The 26,606-nt window shown below is 30.7% G+C and overlaps 1 protein-coding gene across 4 annotated transcripts in view; it reads right to left on the bottom strand.

Moving 5' to 3' along the window:
- The window catches only part of LOC106717919, a 49,309-nt gene that overhangs the window by 4,162 nt on the left and 18,541 nt on the right, over positions 1 to 26,606 (bottom strand). The gene's annotated exons all lie outside the window — the stretch shown is intronic.

The following is a 26,606-nucleotide window of genomic DNA, read 5'->3' as shown; positions in this document are numbered from 1 at the left end:
TATGACTTACATGATCTGTCTCTATATGAAGTATCTAATAATATTGGATACATCGGCCACACCATCGTGAGTCTTTTTCTAATACTTCTAGAAGTTTCGATGCAAAAAATATCCTTCCACAATGTTCGTTAATATTTTCGTCACTGCTATTGAACACTTATGCAAACAATTTACGTTTTATTCTTATGTAAATAAGCGGGGTGTCTATGCAATCTCGCGGCAATACAGTGAAACGACGAAGAAAAACAAAGGAGATGATAAATCTTATCCGGTAAGATAAATTCTAGAATGTGCAAAATGATAACGGAATATTTTATATTTAAAAAGAAAACATTGGAAAAATCTTGACATTGACCAGACGTCTTAAGTGAATTTATATTAATGACATCTTAATACTTCGAATGCTTCTATTAAATTAAAGTAAAAACGTGCTATTTAGAGGGTACTTTGTTATTGAATGCTTGAAAAGGTTTTCGTGTTAGAAATATAGTTCGTTGACATTACGGTTGACATTGCCTCGGAGTTAAAGACCTCTGGTTTTAACATTTAGAAAGTTTAATTCTTATCTTCAACAGACGATATCATGATTGATGACTTACGATTTAAAAAATCATGTCAACACACGAGAACAGAATGTGCTGTTTATAATACAAATAAGGGTAACGTAATGATTTTTTTTTCAATGGTTGCCTCTCCACTTAATGAAGGTTGGCAATCATATATGAGACCATCGACAAGCGTGTAAAGGCTCTCAATTTAATGACAGAGGAATATCTTTAAAAAAAAATCAGTTTCGTATACCAAGATATTGTGTTATTCATTTTTTGTTTCTTAAATAATTTTATATTTATTAAATTTTGAATGGATATTCTGATGTAAAAATTTTTATCATGGTGTTATCATAAAACACAAGAAATAAGTTCCTCGATTGTTCTAGATCTGGAAATATTTATGTCAATAACGTAATTCAATTGTCTAAGTGCAATAGCAAAGCTTGGCTTATCAGTTGAGTCTATTCCTTTTGTGTTTCAATCGATTGTATGCTAGCTAATTTTCACACCGTTCTTTTAGGGTTTCAACCAAACAGAGTGTTAGGTTATTGAATTTTGTAACCAATTTTTTAAATAGTATTTAAAAATAAACATGAGTGTAAAGCTGTCATCACTTCGGATTTAACCCAGATTTGAAGCTATGAAGAACGTCAGTGTCGCGGTTGGTAAGCGCTTGACCGGATCGGACTAAATCCTATACTTCCAGGTTCGATCCCTGTCATGTACCAATATGTTATTCGATTTTCATATGTACTGTTTATCCGATTTTCTTACGAGAAGGAAAGTTGGAATGCAATCTCTAGATATATGTGAAGCCAACCAACCCGCACTGGACCAGCATTTTTGACTATGTTACCTTTGACTTGGGTAGGCTCTGAGCCCCTCAGTGGGCTTACGACAATTGATGTCTTCGAGTCAGAGTTGGTGGTGTGAAAGTATCTGGCTGTCATTTTTTACTAGTGTTCTAGTCTACGTTTATTGTAAGGGAACCCTAGACGAGAGGGATCAGGTGAGGCGCAGTTGTCCAGTTGTAAGCAGTACATTGCGCAGTGTGTTATCGCCCACGCCCCTGCTACGGCTTCCCGCCCGGCCTTACTCACTCGTTAAAGCGATGTATTCAATAACAAGATTAAATCCCCCTATGGGTTACATTGTTTACCTTTCCACATACCAATGTATTACGTATATTGTAATTCGATAGTAGTTAGAAGCTACCAGCTCAACCAAGCTTTGAATCGTATCCGTAATCCCAAAAACGAACAATACCCTTCTGTCGGATTTTGAGCCATGTTACTCAATGAAGCGTCCAGATATAAGACCTTAACGCCGTAATGTCATATTAAAGCGTAATTGTCGTAGGTTGATCAATATATATTTCTCATCACTTCTGTTTTGAAACATCAAAAAACTATTTGTTTACGGAAATACAAATTATAATATGAATATTCATCGTTCAAATATTATTTCTTTGCACGTAATTTATCTATTTGTCTATATTTTTTATCTAATATACATACATACTTTATTAAAGCTGTGTATAAAATATTATCAATACGTTAAAATAATAAATACGGCGGTATTGAATGCATTGACAATAAAACGCTTTCAATGTCACGTGTTGCTTGCTCTGCGATACGACAATCCACTTGAACAAATGTTTACCGTTTCGTAATACTTGATAAAATAAAATTAATTATTCAAGTGCATAGACAACATGATAACTACTGCTGTTTGAATTTTAACGAATGAATTAATAAAATATAAAAATTTATTGTTGCTGGTCCTTCTTATTCCCACATTTGTACGCAATTTTATGATGAATTTCTATATATTATAATGAGAAATATTCGATCATCACTTAGTTGGAATAGATCAATTAAATATTATTTAAACTTACAAAAGTAAATAAAAAATAGTAATAGAATTAAAAAAAAAAGAAATCTAAATGACATTTAAGGGAAATATGCAAATCGAATGAAATTTAATTATTCAAAATTGGTCAAGATATTACAATGAAACAGACATCTACCTGCTCTGTCATTCAAATATGTATAGACATATTCCAGGTATAGAAAAACAATTCATTATTGATATTGATATAATGTTACCTATAGTAATAGTTTTATTGAACGATGTCGACGTGGCTAACTTCATTACCAATCGATTGGTGTTCCCAAGGACGAAGATAAACTGCTCATTTGAGTGTTATACACATCGTTAACTGTGTTAAGGAAAAGTATCCATTATTATTAAGTTTTTATTTTAAAGTTAAATAATATGAAGAAAGCGGCCATCTATAAATGTTTATTAGATCATTGTTCTATGTAATGAATTACATTTCGTCACATCATGAAGCTTTATGAAAGAGATTAACTGCGACAGAGTAGCTTTTTATTTATTAAGGGAGTCCTGTTACCGTTTCTTTTGTTTTCAGTAAATAAATAGTCATAACAGAACGCCATCTACTGGACAATTTGGTTAATTTACAATTTTTTATATTTCATCTGAAGTTATTAAAAATAATATTTTATTTAACTTTTTCTGCTATAAAAAATTGTGTTTTTTTACAGCTTAATTGTACAAGTTTTTGTAAAGACAAGTTTTTGCAACTATTACATGATGCTTATTGTTATTTAAAATCCAAAATATATGCCAAATACTATGAATATAAAGGTAGTCTAGTCAATTGTTACTGTGAATGTAGTCTATCAAGTGTTAGCTGGATTAGCTAATAGAATTACAGTTACATTAACAGAATTACTGGCAGCCTTGAATTCAAATAAAAATAAAATGCACTAAGTCTATGTGTATTTATGCATGGGGCAAAAAATTTCGTCATTAACGTAATTTATATCTGTAATTTTAACTATACGATACGTCACCAAGAAAGACACTAGGAACACAAGTAAGTTTCCACGCTTGTAAAAGTTAAAAAAGGGTGTTGTTAGTTAGTTGTAAGGGCTCGTTTTCCGCAACTCCACGGCTAGCGCGTATTTTGCGTGTAAAAAGAGGGTGTTAAAAAATTTAAAAAATGAGACATTTTAATGTACGTACAAATTTACTGTTATGGTGTTATGTAATAAAATCATTAAAAGAAAATAACGACGAATTGGATCTTTCTCGTTTCGCTATGTAGTCAATGGTTGTTGCTTTATAACCCCACTATTTGATGATTTATAAATTTTTAAAATATATTACGTAACAAACAATACATTCGTCTGTGACTCGGTTTTAAAATTACATCATTTGCACCAGTATGTTACGAAAAAAATACAAATTGATCCTTAACAGACCATAACCGACTCAAATGTCCCTCAAAAAGTATTTTTAAGTGCATTTAAATATGCATTAGTTCTTTACACAGGCTTTGTGTGTAGTACAGTTTAACCATTGTGTTTGATACGGGTTCTAAATTTGAACAATAGAATTATGTCAATTAGTGGGGATAGGTCTTATGTGAACACTATTAGATGCGCCACTGGTGTCCCACCGGAAGATGTACCGGTTGCTAGAACCTCCACCGTGACGAAGAAAAGAATTATATCTCTTATGAGATCTCAGAGATGTAACTATGTTCTATGGAGTTGGGATGAGTCGATTTTTGTGGTTGTAAGTTATCAAGTTGGTATTTGCGGTAAAAAGTTTAAAGGCATTATCAAACAAATTAAAAGATTGAATTGCTAAAGAAAGTGAAAGTGATTCTTTTGAAACAATCTGGTAAGAATACCACTCGAATGACACCTTACTTTAAAATCTGTCTAGTATTTTTTGCAACGGGAAGTTACAATATAGATACATATTTCTCCATCATCATTTAAACAAGAATGCAGAGCATTTCAACGGATCGAATGATTGGATGGATAAAAAATTCAACTCTCAGTTATAACTTTAGTTTGACCAACGACTAATTCCATATTGATTAAAATTATTTGGCCTCATATTCCGGAAACAATAAGTTATTCGCAAAACAACCTTCGCAATATCCATTGAGCGTTCTTGTCGACAGCCGTCAGTGTTATAGCAAATGAAGGTTTCAATATTAATTCTAAGGTTAACCAAAAAGTATTATTCAAAATCGAAAAAAAAAAGAAATATATTATGTTAATGCAAATTTACCTATATTTTTATACGATCACTTTCAAAGACACGGTTAGAATAGAATATATAAATAGAAGTTTGATATTTGGCTAATTTTCGAGTTTGCGTAAAACAAATCTTTTCTTTCGTGTGCGTGTTCTGTGGAGCTTAAATTTAAATAATAATAAACAATAACATTGCATGTTTTCAATATCTTAAGTAATATTTAATTTATACCACTTTTACCAATTAATTGTATTTTGCATAATTTCATTGAGATCATTAAAGAGACTGATTGTCTGTCTGTAATCATTGCAAAAATATTAATATTGAAAATTTATTTACACGAACATCGATTATTGACGAAGGTTTTATTATTCTTTTCAATTTTATCTATAATTTATTTTTCAATTTACATAGATTTACGAGAGTTAATTAAAAAAAATACATCTTAATAGCTACTAAACTTAAGTAGTTATTCGGTATATAGCGATATAACTTCAATAGACATTGATAAATCATGGGACCTAGCACGAAAAATTGCCAGAAAGTATTCGTAACGTTATCGACAACAACATTAGATTTGTACAGCGCTAATCGGGTGTAAAGTACAACGACTAATCTCATACTAAATGTAACATATTTTGTCGCAAATATTCAACATAGACCATAGTCCATTCAAGTAGTCATAAAATACGTAAGAACTAATAACACTATTAACAAACATACGTCTTGGAAAGATATTTAAAGATGACATAGCAAATATTATAGTGTTCTATTTTTAAATGAATATAAGTACTAGAAGCATCTAATATGATTATTAAATATTTATGTAGTTACCCTGTAATTTAGCATATGTATGTGAAATTTTATCACGTTTCAGTTAAGAAGAAAATCACGTTTATTTCTGTTAAGTTTATTTGTAAAGTGATCTGATAAATTTTATTAATAGTCTAGCAACTCGTGTGATTTTAATAAACTGAAAAATATTTGCATAGCTATTTTTAACAAATAAATACTGAAAATTGTCGCTTATTGTTATTTATTCTCTTAAGGTTTTTATAAGCTGTTAAGTACGTAGGTATAAAAATAAGATAAAATATTAACACAATAAGGTTCAAGTTAGATTTACAACATTAATCACTCTCGTCTTCTGTAGTGCATAGTTAAAATCTAAAAGTGTAAGAAGAGATTCCAAATTTCTAATTGACACTGACCTGGTACACATCAGTCGTTTCTAAATGTATTTTTGTAAGAGTACGTTTTCCATTAATGTCATCAGTGTGCTATGACTATACAAAAAAACTGCAACAGAAACTTTTTAATAAAGCGGAATAAATTTTGCGGCGTTAAAGAGCATTTGATTGACCTGTTATCGACATCTCTATATTCACGTATACTAAGCATTATACATATTGTAATGCCAGTGCGAAGACTTAAGTAAAATGACATTTGGAAAGTAAACTATCCAGTTATTTCAAAGAAATATATCACAGTCAAAGGTATTAAATTCGCTTCCCACTTAAATTGACTTACTACAGAGAAAGATTGGCGCGTGAAAACTAGAGAAACATTTAATTATAAAATCTATTTACTAGCAGAAAGATGTATTATAAGCTTGTAAATAAGGCTGTATTTTTATTTCAAAATACCAGAGCAAAGCTGAAGCAAATTTCTATTTAAATGTATAGGAATAGTCTTCTATAATTATTATAATTTATAATATTATATAATCTATAAATGGGAAATTTTAACGGAGCTTAAGGATATTTGGATCGGAGATACAAATTACACACTGGAATAACGCAGAAGCTACTGACTCAGTTATTCTTTTAATTTCACGCGGACACAGCTGCGGGCAAAAGCAAGTATTGATTTTTAGGAATAGAAATAATATATAAGATGTTTTTTGTTCACATTCAAGGTGCTGACCGTTGATAAAGTTCAAGGCTTTAAAATAAAGTTGAAGGTATTATCGGCGGCGAGTATTGCTTTCTTCCGTGCTTTATCGCTAAGTCGTGTTAAGTCGCGTGCTTTTTTACTTTAACGTTTATGTTACGGTGTTATTGTTACTTTTGTTTTTATGTACTTATTCATTGTTGTGTTGTTTATCAAACACCGCTGTGTTACCTCGTTTTTGTAATACGTCAAGTTTATGCGGATTATCTTTTCTACCACCTTTTCTATTCTATGTGTACGCGAGCGCCATCTATCTATAAATTAAAGTTATAAAACATACGATGGTCGTTTATCGATTTTATACGAATTCATAACAAAAAGGTCGTTCTAAATATGTTGAAGTTTGTCTATCAATTAACATAATGTATGGACAAATTTAGTCCGTGACATAAAATGTTATAAATGAATTGGATTGGTACTTTCCAATATTAATACCTAACAATAAGTCGATATAGTTGAGATATATAGGAGGAAATTTAAATGACAGGTCAATGCCATTGCTTATTGAAGAGTAAACTGAACTATGGGATGACGTATAAACTACAACTTAATCCTACCATAACAGATTTCACTGTATTTCGTAATAAAGTATTATCAATATACGACATGACGTAAGCTTCTAAGAAAAAGGACGTTTTAGACTTAATGTATATGTTTTATTGTATGTAGTTGTTTCCACATTTAAATGACATATAATTTGCGATTACCAGAATGTACTATGAGTCATTAAGGGTTTTTGAAGTAACGGATGTTTAAGGATAAAACTATTAAGAGATATGAGGAGGGAAATTTATAGTTGAATAATATTACGTTAAAGAATGCTACTTGTAGCGAAGTTTTCCCTAAGAACAGATCGGAATCTCCTAGAACAGGATTTTTTTTTTCTTTACTGACTGTATCCTCAGTTTTAACGAAATCAAAAAACCCATTTGTGGCAAACCCATTGATATAAATTAGTGTATTCCAGTGAATATGAATTCCATTGGATTGTGTTGGTTAAAATTGTAATTAATATCACAAAAATCGACACTTCTATGTTCTTCAATGAAATAAAAATAATTTAATAGATAATAACGCCATCTATTTTTGTTCTTTTGAATCATTGATACGCCGTACATTCCCCTTAATAAAATATTCAGTAATTATAAATTCATAGCGTTACACAGATGAACTCCCTGCTCTCAAAGGTAGGGGAAATACCCTTATCGAGGTTGACGTCTCAACTTAAATTTATTAATTAACGTGATAACGCGACAAGTTTTAATTGGCTGATACATTTTAATGCCAACACAAAATTAGAAGAACTCAAGTAAAATAGTGTGACATTGTAGTGCTACATGGAATTTTGACACAATTTTAGTAAAAGTTAAGGAGAAGTGCATAAAGTTTTTTGGCTACTAGCATGATGTTTTTCTATAATTTCTAAATCTCTAGAACATACACTTGAGTATATCAATATTTATCTTTCAAAATCAATAAACCGTCATTTAATTACAAGTGGTTGAAATCGTAGTAAAGATAGTAATGTTTTTACGATATATTATTATTTATTTCATTTCATGTAACATTAGGTAAGTACACATATTGGAAAAATATTACATTAGTTTTTTTTTTAAATATATAACTACAATGTTACACACAACGCTAAAAAAAATTAACAGATTCATTATATTTTATAAAATTAAAAACATTATTTATAAAATAATAGACAACATAAAACCAAATCCAAATTAATAACAATCAAGATATATGTTTGTGCTAAACTGATTTTAAGAAACATTTTACTTTTCATACATATATTTTCCCAAGGACCTATTTTATTGTTTAACCTATTTTTTATATTTTTTTATTTACTATACTGTTTTAAATTCTTAGGGATGACACCAAATTCGCAGACAGTATAAGTAAGTTCAATATGTGTGGCATTAACTTCAATTAACTTAATAAGATACAAGAAATAAATAATTTAACTATAAAAAGGCATCTATTTTTTGTTTATCTATATATATCATATAGTTTTTGGAATTATTGTACAATAATTTCAACAAAAACACAGTTAAGTCTTTCTATAATTTTATTGTACAGAAACTTTATTTGTACAGTTTTGTCACGAGTTATTAAGTTAAATTAAATACAAGTAAGTAAGCAATAAATGTTTTAGCAATATTGGAAAATTAAATAATACATAAAAAATTAAATAAAATGAAGAATAACATTTTCAAGTTAAAATAAAAAAATAATAAGTTACCTTTATTAACAGTGTCCGATGCAAGTGATACAACACAACGAACTTGAAAGCACCAAGCGATACAACACGATCCCCGATATGATAAGGGTTTAATTATTAAACTGTGACGTCACAAACACTCGAGCTATCGGTTAATTTGAGATAACAATAACGAGTCGTGCTACTTTGGAGCCGTGTGGTATACGTATGACTGGTCGTGTTCGGTTTGTAATTATTTAAAGAGGTGTGCAACTAATGACACACCGGTCGCTTTCGTGACGTAAAGTGACGTAGCGTAGACTCTATCATGTCAGATTGTTTTAATTTAAACACTGGAAATTTGATTGATTTTGTTCTTCGGTATAATATTATTTTGCAAGCCGCTATTTTTTTTCTTTTTAAAGTGAGCTCGTAAAGCGATTCTGTTGCACTGAATGTGTTAACTACAAATTTTATTTGAGATAAATCGTAAATTAAATTGATTGTTGCTTTAGAAACCGGCCATTAGTGCTAGAACTTAACGAGGCGAAAACTACAATCAGACTGGCCGAAAACTGGAAGATTTGTAGTGTATAAAAATCGAAGTTACATAAGGTCAATGTTTTTAGCACGCGTGCTTTGAGGACCCATTTTTAGTACCTACACTATGTTGAATAACGAAACCAATAAGGAAAATATGTTTTGTCTGGGTGTTTAGCACTGATCTCTACATATGTGTGGGCGATTGCTTGAAAATGACAGCTTTTGCTTTGTTCAGATTTAAACGCGCTTGTTGATTTTGATTATATTATTTATTGTGACACTTAATCGTATATATAATTAGTTCGAAAAATGGCGAAAATCAAATAGGCACAAAATACTACGTCTTAGCCAGTCCATTTATTCGTATGTTCGTGGTGTTTAGGTTATGGAAAATAACTTCTAGTTGTATTTTCCTGAAATAAAATTAAAGATATTTAAGCAAATTTTATAAAAAAAAATACCGGAATGATGTAATCATTACTATTTTAGCGCTTTAACAAGATAAAGGAAGGCATAAGATATGTATGTATGATCTGATTCACCAGTCGGACAACAGCGGTGTGTTGTCACGGGCTTCCCGCAAACAAGATCAGTTCGTTGCTCTGTGCCAAGTGGATTATTCGTTAACGGCATTATTTTGATACAGTCCTAGTCAATAACTGAGTACTAATATTCTATTAGATGAAACTATATAGAGCTCTGTAACCACTTCGAAAGGTGTTTGTTATTAATCGTTACGTATTACAACATGTTTCAACATTTTAATCTTTTGATACAGCTACCTGAGATTGTATAAAAGTGTGACTAACATGTTTTCTCATTTTTTATTTTAATAATACTACTGTAAACGGTTTGTGGGTTTTCCTCACGTACGTTGAAGGAGAGAATCTTGACTTGATTTTAGGTAAAAGTTAAACAAGGATATTTGACCCGGTGAGAGAGGCGCTGCTATCGCAAAATAGAAAACGACAAGGGATAAAACATGAAATAACTGTTACAGTATGAAAAGTATGTTGTGACACTTTGACAATGACAGGAGGGCGCTAGTGAGCTATCGTAATTTAGTTTGACTATTGGCCACTGGGTGAGATATTCTTGTCGGTCTATACCAGTGTTTCCCAAAGTGGGCGATAATGCCCCCTTGGGGGTGATAACGCCCCTTGGAGGAGTTTGAAACCTAGGTGGGGGCGATAAGAGGCCCAAAAAATGGGGGGCATTGAAATTAAATAAAGTAATGAAATTGTGATTTTTAAGTTTTAGGGCTGAATAAAAATTAGAGGGCTCTGAAATATAATTGATTTTCAAAGGGGGCGGTGAAAGAAATAAGTTTGACAATCACTGGTCTATACGTTAACGATGGATTCAGAGTTGGTATTTTTATCACAGGTACAGTCAAGTTGACCGTTTAAATGTTATCTTAAACATGCTCTAGCACCATGAGGTAATCATCTTCATAATTATAAAAATTACTTGGAAATCTAATACACGTGATGTAAATCAGTAGAACAAATCCTTGTGCGGGAATTTAATTTGTCTGCCGCATTCACAGCAAATTACAACAGGCTATCGTGTTCGCAGTCACGTATCAGCGTTATATCTATTAACGAGTGCTTCTTTTATCGCCATACTTCACTGTCTTTATAAATTGATCAATTCTGATTGTTCCTAAGTAATATTAACAACAAACACTGCACCTTTGCCTCTTGTACTTGTATCAACAAGAGGAGGAATAATTTAAACTAGAAATCTTCCGGAATCAGTTGGATATGTTGAAAGATTAATAATATGCTATATTTTAATATAGCACCGTTAGTGATAGGATTTTTACCCATTGTATTTTTTTCCAGAACTAACATTCAGATTCACCCTTTTCCTTATAACTTTAGGGAGATATTTTTGGCAGTAACGTATATATGTTGTCTCGTCTCCCCCATTCAAATAAAAATGCTAACATCGTGAATATGAGAACCCTTTTATTGGGCATATTAGCTTCCAAATGTGACGAAGGTTGGGTCTATTGACAAATCCTGGTGACTGACCCCACAAAACTGTTTCTAAATTTGACTGAATAATGTGAATTGTGAATAAATTTGACAAGTCGCTTCCTAATTTCCAGATAAACAATTATTGAAATAGTGACAACGACCGACATTTTAAAACACTTAATATTTTTTTATTACCTAATTAGAGGTTAGTCATCACGGACTATGAGCAGATATGACAGTTATTTACTTTGTATGAAGTATATATTGAGGAAACGATTTTTCTAGATTAACTAGGTTGACAACGGAGTATTGTCGAATGTGGTAATTCTGGAAGATACTATTTTTGCTGAATCATTACGATGTTCATAATTGGATTTAGTATTACTACAATTTAAAACAAAGACATCTCTTTAAGTCTGAACACAAAATATTTTTAAATCAATAGACGAACATATTTGAGATACATTTTTAGGTTATTATGAGACATAAAATAATATACATGATCTGCTACTAATACGAAACCGGGGCTTGGTATAGTCGAGTTATACTACTGGAGAATAACTCGTACGACTTCCAAGAAATAATCTAGGCTATGCAAATTGTGCATGTGTTTAGTTCCGTAAGATTACCTTCTACTGAATTTAATTATATTTATCATCATCTATTTAGAGAAAATTGGATAATAAAACAAAATATAAAAAATAAAAACATTAAAATCTATAAATTAAAATAGAATCGTATAATCGAATTAACTGTGCCATATAAAATCGTCAAGTATTACGTCAAAAATACCGATAGTTCCGCTTGAATTTTAACGTTGTATGTTAACTTTCAAATACTTCTGTTCCTTGACGCAAGCCTCAGTAATTTCGTTAGGATTGTATATTTCTATTTATATGCAAGACTAATCGTTGTACAATTTACGTAGTTTTATTAACTTTTTTATTCGTAACCGCGACCGATCGATAGTTTCAGTTTTTCTTAACAATTTCTTGTTACTTTTTTTGCCGGCGACTTTGCGCAGTTTTAAAAAAGGGGTGCAAATTTAGCGAGTAAATTTGTAAATCAAATCCCACGGGCGTCTTACACAGGTAGCTTATGTGTTCTCCCAGACTGTGTTTTATATCTATACCAAAGTTCATAGAGATCCATGAAGCCGTTCTGTAGATACCTTCAACAAACATAGTATACATACAAATATTCGCATTTATAATATTTGTAATAAGTAAGATAGATTATTGACAGACTACAAAACCGCTAGAGGGAACTACGTAGGGATACTCTAGTTATTGATATAGGTGAACCTAGTTCGTGAACGTGAGCTAGTTTTACATAATTTTGTATATATTTTGTACCACATGCCACAAATAGAAATCGAATAAAATACGTGGATTTTTACGGAAATACGAGTTTTTGAGAATTCTAAGACATCCGTCTTGATAATTTTAAAATGATAAACAGTATCTGAATATAAAATTTCATGGCAAATCACTACAGTCTTTTCCGAAATAGTCGTTTATTAAAAATTACAATGGTTTATAATAAAATCCTATGGAGTTACACGACTGGGATTATTACATCAGCTATTATAAATTCACATAAATTGTACATAAAATTTGTTTACAAACCGTAGTTTCAAACCGACCAAGCCAGCTGTCTTGCACCATAATATCAACATTTTCCTAGGCCTTACCTGCAAAAAAACAAAAAAATGTTGTGGTAACGTTTTATAAGGTCACGTTGATTTTTACAAGGTCTTGGCAAAACCATTGCTTTTTTATTATTTATGTTCTTAGAACTACGTATAAAAACACTTTTGATAATAATCATAATTACTCTGTGTTATTTACAAAATTAAATATACTGTACTACTGTTCTACATATTAACAACTTTGTACTACCATTGCACATAACAGATTTTGGTAGTATTTCTAAGCAGCGCCATCTATCTTCCCGAACGTAAAAGATGCATCACAACAAACGGCTTTACGGGGAGTATAGTTTTTAGGAGCCTTGGTAACCAGTTTTTTCATTCATAGTATATAATTGAAATGCCCATAGTAAATAAGTTCAACTTTTAGTTAAAAAATTTTGTATACTTGCTGAGCTTCGGCTTTGATTACAACGTAATTCAGTAAGTCAGTCAACAAACAGGTAAGAATAACTACTCTAACTATGCATATTTTTTTAGACATACTAGTTAACAGCTATTTTGTAAATAAGGGAAAAATCAAATGAGCATCTGACATTTTTAATGACTCTTAGGCATCTTTATGATGTAATAAAAGTTCTTATTAATAGAACGTCTTATGTATATCTTATAATAGAATCCGTGTTGTACATAACACTATCAATACAAAATAACTTCGGTCCCCAAAATGACCGTTTCTCTCGTAAACAATGAAACGTAGACATTTAAAAATAATTTGCGATAATATTTTATGCGAAACGCGTATTATCTCGTATACGTTGTCGTGAGGAATTTGCGTCGTTGTTTACGTGATTCTTTGTTTTGACATTCAATAAGCACTGATTACAATTAATAATAATAATATAAAGTATTATTAGTTCGCTAAACTTCCGCGTGGTATTGTGAATAAGCAACACACACCTTGCACTACCGCCCGAGCTATTCCGGGCCAGTGTTAATGTCTTGACGCGTCTATATTGGGGTATATCGTCAATTGACATTTGGGTCACACTATTATTGCCTGTGACGTACACCTTGCAATAAACTTCTAATTATATTTAGTCAAAATCACAACGATGTGTTTATAAATATCCAGCCAGTGTTCTCTTAGCATTCATACTGTTACTGTGGCTTTCTACTAAAAGAGCTGTGCAAAAATATCTCATTCCCTTATTGTTTATATTTTTAGCACGTTCCGTGGTAAATTCAAAAATAGTAAGGTCATAGAAAGTACAAATATGTTTATAAATTTTCACACGATCGTATTGTAATGATAGAAACATATATGTATTAATAGTGTAGTTTTTATATTAAACCCTTAAACTATTAATTTAGTAGAAAACATGTCACAAATTTGTATGGAGACTAACGATTTTTTATGTCGTATACATAAAAAAATCGTTAGTCGCCGGACTCTTTATTGGTAAACTCTTTCACCCGTGCTATGGGGTCAGGTCGATCAATAGCGTATTGTATTAAAAATTCAAACTGAAAGTTGACTAATCAATCGTCGTTTATTATTTTTTTTCCAAGCTTCCTGTTTATGTGTTGTTAAAATAATAATGTTAATAACAGATATTAATTTTGAAAAACAATAATTGTTATTTCCTTACAAAATTTTTCTTACCCAGTTTGGAATGTTGATTACTAAAGTTTAAATACAAACAATATAATTATAAATTAACGTTGGAAACAACTTATTTAAGTTTAACAAAAATTTGAAAAATAAATTAACATACTCAGATTAACTATAATAAAAATCAAAACTAAACAAGAATTGTACAGATTCACCAAAACAAATAAAAGAAACTGAATGCTAACGTACAAAAAAACTTAACCATTGTTGGAAATTAAAATTTAAATATACCTGTTCATATAAGTATTTAATTATGTATTCATATTACTTAATTTGTTGTCACTTAGCATCTCTATAAATCTACGATACATTTTAAGTATTTTACGGCCGTAGGTACTCAGAAACGTGCGGTCATTATTGTACACTGCTAAATCAACAGTTAACTGACACCGTGGGTTCCTGAACCCAAAATCCCTGTTTAAAACATATTGTTATCTCTGTTTTGTCAAATATAAGGATGACGATATCTTTTATACAAAGATTTTGGTCTCAGAAATCAATGGCCAGTGTACCTAACTGATAACAGTCATATAGAAAAGTGAAAGTTGTGTGGCACAAAAAGGATGAAAGTAAAATTAATGACCAATACATTCGTAAGAATGTTAGATATAAGTAAAAAAGAGAAACGTAACAAATAGTAACGTAATAGAAATTATATGAAAATGATCGTTTAAGTTAGTGCAAGAAGACTAAGTGTTTTTCAGATTGCATTTGCTTATTAAATCACAGTTAATTTTTTCGTTATGTTTTAATTATTCTTAGTTTGTACATAGATTAAATATAAAATACTTTTTTTTTTTCATTGGATGTATGTTTTCAGGATAGTTTCGAGGACGTAGTGAATGAGCCGTTAATTTTTAACCTTAACACAGTTACTAAAATAGAATTTCTTAAACATAGAGATGTATACAAGCAGCACAGACATGTTTATACAACCGGCATTGATTCCGCACACTTATAAGTTTCGTGAAATCTCAATACTTTGTAAAAATAAGAGAAATTTTTTAAACCTTGGTGTGTATACTGATCTAGATAATCTTATTGTTGTCAGGAAAATGTCCCAATTATTGAATCGTATAGAGTAACTACCACAACCTTATCCTCTACACTTGGAGAACAAAATGTACACGTTTAAACTATAAACAGCTTTTGAGTGTGGCTGTTAGAGGTTTGAGCACATTTTAATTTATATGAATGATTTTTCCGAATTGTGGATATTATAATAGAAAAAAAAACAAATTCATTGCCAGTGTGTGTAGCGACAAAAGGTCAACCCCTGCCTTATTTCAGATGTATTAATGTCATCACAACGATATGATCCTACTTAGCTCATTTATTATTCGTACGGGGAAGAATAATAAAAATATACTCAGGTTTTTTTTTCCTAAATCTATATAATATTAAACGCTATTTTCTATAATTCATAAAGAAATCGGGTGTAATAGAATATTTTCATTAACAATATACCGTTAAAATTATAATCCGATAGCCCGTGTTGAGGAAAATGTTACACATTTTAACGAGAAAAAAATGTTCGTGGCATGTTAACGCGCTAATACCTATTGTTCCAAATTACCTGTAATAAACTTTATGAAGACACTATAAAGCTGTTACGAGTGTCTAAGTTTAGACAAAGATATACATATATCTATTGCCTTTGATTTTTTTAATGAAAATTATAATTTCCTCACGTAAAGATTAATGAATAGAAAATGTCGACAATTTTGAATTCACAAATTAATTTCATTCGAAAATTCTGATTTCTACAAATCGATTATTTGGCAAATCAAATCAGTCGTTCCTATTTTCTTATTACGGAAATTTTCGAATTTAATTAAATAAAATCTAATTTTGTTACAGTTTACGTTTATTCACCGTAAAATTAGAAAAAAAATTGTACAAGTTTAATGAAAAACAAAAAGGAAGAGTACATTTTTTTCATTACGTTTATAATAAGCAGTAATTTACTTTTAGCGAAGTATATAAAATCAACCTCGCGTGGCCTCGTTTCTGTTTGTATAAAACTCGTATTCTTCCACTGGGGTCAATGTTTTTGTACAAACTCACCCTAAAAGGGTCCTCCCCTATTGAGATGATACGAGCACAATAGACACGTTACAGACAAAATAAGAAAAAATAAAAGTTAAATTTGCTTCACAACAAATTCCAGACTTTAAAAGCTTTTAACATATCAATTACAATTGTGTATTAAACATGTTTAAGTTTAGTTTATACTTTGATTAATGTTACATTGATGTACGCTGTTAATTAATTATGTTAAAAAAATAAAAGAATTACAGAAATTAGTTTCGAATACACGACTATGTTTATGGAAGTCTTACCGGAATGTAGTACTCAGTTAAAATGTATACCAGTAATAGTTATGATATAACTTTGTATCATTAAAGAAGCTAAGTAATAATAACCCTGGCCCTTCATCTCCCATGACACACATACTGAGGGGTGAAACAAACTCGATATATACAAAGTAAATATTCCTAAGTTGCACAGAACTGTTCCAAAGTTTGGTAATATCTTAATTAATTTATTATTATTTTTAAATACATTAAAACACACAAATATAAAATTTTTCTTTACAAAATCGTGGGGTACGATTTGACTATAGGAATATTATATTTTTATTATTTATTTTATTTATTACATCTATCTATATATATAAAAGAAAGTCGTGTTAGTTACACCACTTATAACTCAAAAACGGCTGAATCGAATTGACTGAAAATTGGTGGGCAGATAGCTTAGAACCAGGAATAGGACATAGGATAATTTTTACCCCGTTTTCTATTATTTTTTTTTATTTCGCGCGGACGGAGTCGCGGGTAAAAGCTAGTATTTGACTATTTGACAAATAATTTGATAATAATGTGATATAGCAAACCTGTTTATTTTAAATCATACTAATATAATAAATGCGAAAGTTAAAAAAAAATTGTATACAAAAATATGAATAAACAAGATAGAACACAAGGAATTACGAGATAGAAAGAATAAAGCTGTTCAGAATCCTTATTTAGTAAAAATTTAATTATAACGCTGGAACTGAATATCGTTATCTATGTTTTGAGCCAAATTTTTATACATCATCGAAAACAATTTAAATTATTTCTTTATATCAATAAATCAATAAAATTTATACGTTGTGCGGAAATCTTAGACAAAATAAATGTTTCCTTATGTTCTATGTGACATCATCAACAACAAGTTTAAACGTATTACATTCGCCAACAAGAATAACGGATGGATAAAACCTGTCCGTCATTAAGGTCAAATGATGAAATTAAAAAAAAATAGTACTAATAAAATATACGAAGAGTCCAAAGAAATTGGTAAATAGCAAATTGGATAAATTACATTATGAAAATCGTGTGAAAATCATTTTGCAAATTATAAAATTTTTCGAAAAAGATAAAGTTTCTTTATAAATTTTATATTTGAAACCGTGTATACTTTTATTTTATAATATCACGTCCCTTCGTGCGTTTCACTCCGAAAGGTCGTTGAAGGGCAATTGACCGCTGCTGAAAGCTTCTCTTGACAACAAGATTTATTGATGTCGTATGAATATTGTATACGCTAACTAACGCACGGTACACACTGAAACATATATCACTTAATGCATGATTTTTGAAAAAAGTTAGCATTAATAAATGCGATATTTGAACCGCCAAAATAGAGAAGCGATAGCTGCCCATAGGCAATTGCAGATGCGTTGCCTACCTTTAATCGACGGAGGGGGAGGGGGATGCGCAAAAAAAAGGACATGTCTACTTCCTATGCGTCCTCTCCTCCATCAAATCCACTTCCCCTTCCCATTCTTTTCCTATAAGAAAAGGGAAAGGGGTCTTATATTAAGCCTTTGGTACAAACCCTCGTCAGACGGTAAAGTAAAGCAAAAATCTCATACTAATTTTGACATAATCGACGATGGGGGATAACAAGGCGATTGTTACAAATATTCGTGCTAGGCCCATCGATTCTGTATGGTACAATATAAATATGGTAATCAGTTTTTCGAGCGGGTAAACAAATTATTGTTAAAACCCGATTAAAAATTCCCACATTATAATGTCATTACCGAATGATAGCGTTATCAGACAGTATGTATAACAAGGGCTGCTATACTGAAAAGGAGTAATTCTAGAATGTTCATTGTAAACAACTGGCTGTCGTCCGCGACTCTGTGTGCGCGGAATTAATTAAAATAAACTTAATTAGTAACCTACGTGTTCTTCCAGACTATGTTCTACAATTTTGTCAAGCTTCATGGAGATCCATTGAGCCGTTATGGAGATACCTTTTAACATCCATCCATCCATTCATCCATCCAAACATTCGCATTTATAATATTAATAAGACTAGTAAGATTTATTGGTTAAAGCACTAAGCGGTTAGTATGACTTTTAAAGTTTTGGTAACGCATCTAAACCTTTAATCTTATGGGAGCCTATTATTAACAAGCCCGCACACATAAGCTACCTTCCAGTGAAAGTCTTGTCAAAATCGGTCCAGCCGTTTCAGAAATTACCCGAAATAAACACGGCTTGCGGATCAACAGGTGGACTGAAAGAAAATCAATAATTGGTTTTTCGTTAGAGGTCAAGCAAAATACATTACGTACACGAAATGTGATTTTTTTTTTCAATATTACATACAGATACTAAAATTTTAATAACTTTAGGTATACTTAGATCTCAATGGGCCGCAGTCATGTCACGATTCGATATCGTTCTTCTTCTCTGCTTTCTCTTCTCTTTTTTCTTTCTTCTTCGTATGGTGTATAATCAGTTGGGCTTAAACATTTTTTTAATTATCTTTTAGTTCGATTAATATGCAGACAGAATGTTACCTGTGTTGTAATGACCTTCAAAGCAAACGAATACTTATTACAAGTTAATTTGACTAAAGTATTTCAAGATTAAGGACTTCTGCTCCGATAAGTGATTATGCGTAATTATTTCCAGACAGACATACATGTAGTAAGGAAACACGATGGATGCTTGCTTACTTTATAAATTACTGCTTTATGTTGCATCTTTGAAACAATTTTTCATTTATAACTTATTTTTTAGTGTGAAAACTAGTAAAAAAGATTTTCTTTAATAAGTTGCTACCAGATTTTTTTTATATAAAAATAGTAGGTACTTCTTACTAATATTACTATTGTGAAATTTTAGGTGGATGGTTGGATGGATGGATATTTGTTTTTACGCATCTTCTGAACAGCTAAACGAATCTTATTGAAATTTGTCACAGACATAGAACATAGTCTGGAAGAACTCATACGCTACTTATTATCTTTTTTTTTTTTAATTCCACGCGGACGGAGTCGCGGGCGACAACTAGTGTATTTAGGTATATTATAGACATTGTCGTACGAGATACGAGATAATGAATAAGTAGTTTCTAGAAGACATCAATCGGCCTTCTATGTCCTACATAGGTGCATCCACAAAGAAACTTTTATAGTCCTTATCATTATTCACCCAATGAAATATTGATGCTTCATAATTCTACAAATCATTATGGAATAACATGTTATTTCCGGGTTAATACTAAATGAGGATTTATTTAAAAAAATCTTATATTTACCCGATTGTTACTTGTACAAAACAATATTATTATCCTTGTAAATCTCTTACCTTTGGTTAAGCAAAATCCCTGTATAACAGATATGGTCATCCCTCTAATTATCTTTGACGAAACAGAGATAACAAAGGTATATGTGTATATTTTAGTATAGGATTTCGGCAGTTGAAAACCACGGTAATATTTTTAGAACAGGGTATAAAACAGGAAAAAACATAATAAAATGAGACGAGACGAAAACATTACGTAAATAGTCTTTAACAGATAAAGCAATTTTATCTACGAGCAAAAACATTATTATACAATTTACATATCATTGAAATGTCTAATACATTAGTTAAAAAAAATTAAAACATTATTTTTATCTTGGTTACAAATCATTATTAAATTACGATGTGAATATAACTAAACAATAAAGGAGAAAAAAAAATAATAAATTGCTTGACGCAAAGTAACAATCAACTGAGAACAATCGACGAATTTTCATTGAAGGTGAGCGTAGTTTTTATCCTTATAGGAATTACTTGAGCATTTATGAATGGGAAAAAATGTTCTCTGTCCTTGCTAACTTTCCTTTATGCATTTTGCAAAAATATTCCAGGGCTTAAATTAATAAAAGAAAATTTTATAACGAATATCAATCATTGACATAATAATGTTTTGATTTACTAGAAAATAGACTTATTTACATTTTTTGAAAAATTTTCCTCTCGACCTTAAAAGAAGGACCTTTCGTTCTCTCAAAAGGAAAGGAAAAAAAGGACAGGACGAAATGATAACCTCCTTTTGGCGGTTAGCTAAATAAAAAAAGTTCGTTCTAAAAGCTTAATAATGCACATTTGAATTTCGAACATTTTAAAACTTCGAAGAATTTAATTTTAAGACTGGCAGAATATTTGACATAGACTATAATTCTCGTGCGTTTTTAATTCGTGTTATTAGAACTGATGCAAGTACATTCGTGTAGGCGATTCAGTGATAGTGTCTTGACCCTGACATGTGAACGTCAACCCACACACCACAAGCCCCTGTGTGAAGCAATGCAATATGTTCTTAAAAACAATTGTACTATTTAATTACATCCTTCAGACAGGTATATGAAAACAATTGAAGAAAATCTTGATCTTGCCAAAGTGTTATTTGACAATTGTCTTGAAAAAGTTAAGTAAAAATAATTGTGTTAGGTTAACTATAATAAATTCACACGAATATTGCATTTATGATGAAACGTTTTTAGTTCTTTAGTTAAAATATTAAAAAAAAGCCTAGCTGATATTTTCTAGGCAACTTTTACAAACCTACAACGTGTTTGTGTACTAAAATAAAATGAATCTATAATGATAATATTAATTAAATTCAGATTTGTACTATTTAACATGAATTTCTCCTAACGTTGACTATAATTATAAACAAGACCAAGATAATTAATTCAAATTAAATTATTATCAGTCATTTGGGGCCATTCTAATCATTAACCCTCATTCAATAGAAAAATGTTTTGTAAACTGTTAATTAAAACTTTAATTTTAAATGTAGTACATACTTAGAGCATTTTCTGAATGGAGCAAAAAGAATTCTTTTTTTTAATTGCAAGTTCATCCAGCCTAGCGGTTAATTTACGACTGTATCGTTAGTGTTTGTGTATACGATTCCCACTCGAGATAAAATATCCGTTTTATGTTTTATACAAGAGTATTTTTAGAATTAGTCAGTTATCTAACCATTCGGCTATCGCTGGAACCCGATAATCTCGATCAATCTCTGCTTTTAAATTTTTTTAATCCATTGCCTCAAATTTTTACATAATTTTCGCAAATTACAATTGCAATCGTGAAACCTGATCTATCATTTATCTGTATAAAAAATTAGGGTTCCGTTTTTGTTACGATCAGAACATAAAGAAACATGGAGTTAAATGCATATAAAGTTTGTAAATCACTCGACTAGTATATTAATTCTACTTAAAAAGACGTCACGACTATTAAGCTTGATTCCGTACAATTTGACGGTTATTATTTTTAATTAGGTCTTAGGTCAAATGCATTGAAACGGCAACTGTTGAAATAAGTGGCCATGATTATTTCCTTTCTTACAATTATTCTCTCTACTGGTCGAGTCAATGGAAAGTAAAAGTTGTCTATTGTTTCAGCTTAGTCTCATTGTATCTAAGACTGGTGTAATATCCTTAATAATTGATTCAAGGATGTTACTAATAAACTCATATTAACTTACTAAAATGCGCTATTTTATTTTACTATTCTCTAAAGATTTTAAATAAAAACCTTCGGGATAACAGCCAACTTATGACATAAAACAACAAATGTACAAACAATTTTAGACACAAACATTTTCATTTTGATTTGATTGATGTTGTTGACCTCTAAATGATTATTCAACAAGAAGGTCCTTACGCTACGTTTACGGAATATTAGTAAGACCGGAGTCTTCCAATAACACTTTATTGAATCAATTTGGTCGATGATCAGATCACATGACTTGTTGCTGACAACGCTCAATTAGCTGTTAGTAATATATACTACATAGTATATTATATATTTGTAGTGTGTGCATATAGACTATATATCTTTATGTATTGCATTGTATGTTGTAACAATTATAAGCGGCGATTTGTTAACTCGTAGGTTAATTGTGATTGGTATGACGATAAAGTCACACATAGTAACCATGGTCATGATTTTCTCGTCACCATGTAAGACCTGTATATACAGGGTGTTTGATATATCGTGTAGAAAACAAGTACTGATAGACTTCCGTTATTTACACTATTTCCGGACACTGTGTATTACGGATGAGAAATTATATGTCATAGTATAAAAATAAAGAATTTCGGTATTGGTTATTATGTGTGTTCTGTGTGGGTCGTTAAATTTGACAACCTGTACATACAGGGTGTTTATATGTCGTGTAGAAAACTAGTTCTGTATGACTTCAGTTATTTATACCATTTCCGGACACTGTGTATTACATACAAATGAGAATTAAAATGTCATTGATTTTTAAAAATAATTAATGTCGGTATTGATTTTTAAAATTATCAACACATTCAAAGGCATTTATTCCTAACAAAATAAATGTGTTGATGTCATATGTATGTTAAAATCAATATAATTCAATTGTCACATCTATTGCGGAATCTTTTCTGATTTAGAAGTGCTATTGTGATAGTGATAAAGGTACAATAATTACACACTATATAGATTAAATTCTTATATAGATAATAGAGTATATGTCGCAACAGAAATATAACATACTAGCTTTTGCCCGCTATTTCGTCTGCGCGGTATTAAAAAACCTGTTCATACTAACATCTTTGCTAAATTACGTTCTAACAAACATGCATCCAAATATTGGCATATATCATATTAGTAAGAAGAAAGGTAGACATATTTGCTATCTATCTATCATATATAATGTACATTACACTATGTTTTAAAAGTATGCTGATAGGTACAATATATTTTATGAAAGTAGTGCCAAATGGTAATCCATGATTTCTGCGTACATATCACGTAAATAAAAACTAATTCATTTTGATAGTAAGATTTATTTCTAGACATCTGTATATGCTTAAAATAGAATCGATAAAAGACATTCAATGCAGCAAAAACTTAGCATTTACGCACCAAACGGCACACAACAAAAAACTTTTTGGTACAAAATTGAAAAAATAAATCAGTTTGTGTAATAGTTAAAACTTGATTTATTGATGAATCAGTGATCAAATTTTTAATTAAAAAAGATTAAAGTTTTTCTCTTAAAATTCTTTTAACTACGAAAGCTTTTATAGACAAGGAAAACTATTCTGTATCCTTTGTAACTATGAGATACGGGAACTATAAATCTATTGTGGCTTAGTCTTTACTTAAGTTATATACTAGAATTTGACAATTATATGTGGAGTCAAACAGACACATAACACATCGAAAGATGGAACTTACATGGTAGGTCTTTTTTCCTATAATAATATATAGTTAAATCATACTTTTACCAAAACTAATAATTATTGCACAGTTAATAGTGAATTTTATTACCACTTGACAACTAGTGTCAATAAATGTCGTTATCATTTCTCGATTGATTGGTCACTGCAGTTAGTTTCCTACAATTCAAACGAAAAGGTTTGAATCATACTTCCTTGTGCGTACTGCAAAGGATTGGAACAAGTTGCCGACGTCAGTTTTTCGTCAAAGAACGACGTGGGGGTACAAAGCTAGCGCGTACTATCTTTAGCCCACAACATGACTTTATCAGGTGGGATCGTGGTCAAGCGCTAGCTTATTTAATATAAGACATAAATAATTGAAAGTTAGGAAGGTTCAATCGTCAGGTCGTAGTCAGCGGGACGAATGGATTGTGCGAAACGATGTCGAATGGTGAAGTCGACTGTGACCGACCAAGCTCTCTAGAATTACAACTAACGGATTTGATTCGATCAACACAAAACTAAGTTGTAATTATTATTAAACTGATTCAATCTATTATGTCTTTCTCAGTTGTCACACAAATGGGAAAAACTATTTGTTTTAATTGTATGCAAAATTAAACCAGAAATCTGTTACATATAGGTCATATCATGGACAAATAACGTTACTAAAATATGCAGAAAAACTTGTAAACATAAACAAATGTATCTTTTATTTTATTCTGAGATTTTTCGGCAATGGCCATAACCGTCGAGTACGAAGCTATGGTTATAATATTAATTGTTCACGACCGTCCAAAGAAAATATAAATCGAACTTCGTAAGTCGTATTTCGCAGGCCAAAATAGTAGTATACTGAGATTATATCATAGAGAAACAGAAAAAAATTAAGATTTATAATAATTAAATTAAAACAGTAGTTGTATTTATCAGCGTCGTATTAAAATTATGTGTTAAAAAAACTGCGTAGAAACTCCTTTCTTTCCCTATGTCTGGCTTCACCGTATCGATTACAGCCATACATGTTGAGGGTAACTTAATATTAGAATTTTCTATGTAAACATTGTTACGATTCATCGGTTTACTGTTCATTTAATCAGTTATTGAATTACATAGAAAATATAAGTAGCTGTCGCCCGGGACTCCGTCCGCGCGGAATAAAGAAAATCTTAATTAGTAGCCTATGTGTTCTTCCAGACTGTGTTCTAAATCTATGCCAAATTTCATCAAGATACGTTGAGCCGTTCCCGAGATACCTTCAGACATCCATCCATGCATCCCTCCATCCATCCAAACATTCGCATTTATAATATAATTAAGAATAATCAGATGACAATGCGGATTTTTGGTTCAAGCAAAATTGGAAAATTTATCTGTCTAGGTATATTGTATGGTAATTAATAATTTATAAATAGGACAATAATCATATCACTTGCACTAAAAATTAACTATAAATATAAACAAACCAAGTTTGTTGAAAATAATTGGAGAAAGTGAAGAGCGTTGCCCGCAGACGCCTTGCCAAAACAACTCGCGACTAGACTTTTAATTGTCCAATTAATAGAATCTGGCGGTCGCCATTTTTTTTCCAATACATTCGTTGAACTTAATTAACAACTTTTACAGTTAACACGTTGTAAAATATAGAACTTTTTCGTCGAATGGGTCTTAAAAATTTTACTAATTTTCTTATTAAAACAATTCCTTCGAATTCCATTAAACTTTGTATTAAATTATACGTACAAAGTTTAATGAAAAACATCGCAGTAAAATTATCAGCATATACAAACATAGAAATAAACTGTCGTAAATAAGATCATGAGATGATTATGTACTTATCATTCAAATAAAGCATCATCTTTTTATTGTCTTTTATCACCTCGTAGAGGGAAAAACATTAATTTTTTTTGTAATTTTTCTTTTTTTATGAAGTTGTATGGACGCTATTATTTTTTTTATTCTCAGCTGACGAAGTCACACGCGACCGCTATACAGAATTCCCACTGTTATTTAAATGTCATACTCGTATTTTGTGCCTAATTGTTATGATTTTTTTAATTATTTAATTTTTCGCTGTTAGACTATTTTAGTATAATTATTAATTAGTATTAAGTAACGGTATTATTGTAAAAAGAGCAATAGATGATATTTTAATTGATTCATAATTACGTAATTTATTTTTTATCAGATTTGGAAATGTTATCCGACGTCATTACAACGTTTAGTCAGTCATTTACAACGTTATTGTGATGTCAATTTAATATCGCGGTGGACGAGTTTGACGCAGATAAAAAAATAATTATAAACCAATTATGTATCGTACAAGTATCTTACAACCGGTCTATATTGTACAGTAACGATTGGTTTATTACTTTCTATAATAGTGACTACGAAACACCGATGTCTTTT

Source organism: Papilio machaon, chromosome 13 (genome assembly GCF_912999745.1).
Source record: "Papilio machaon chromosome 13, ilPapMach1.1, whole genome shotgun sequence".
Lineage (NCBI taxonomy): Eukaryota > Metazoa > Arthropoda > Insecta > Lepidoptera > Papilionidae > Papilio > Papilio machaon.
The sequence above is the reverse complement of the archived record's forward strand: the minus strand, read 5'-3'. Positions and strand labels throughout refer to the sequence as shown.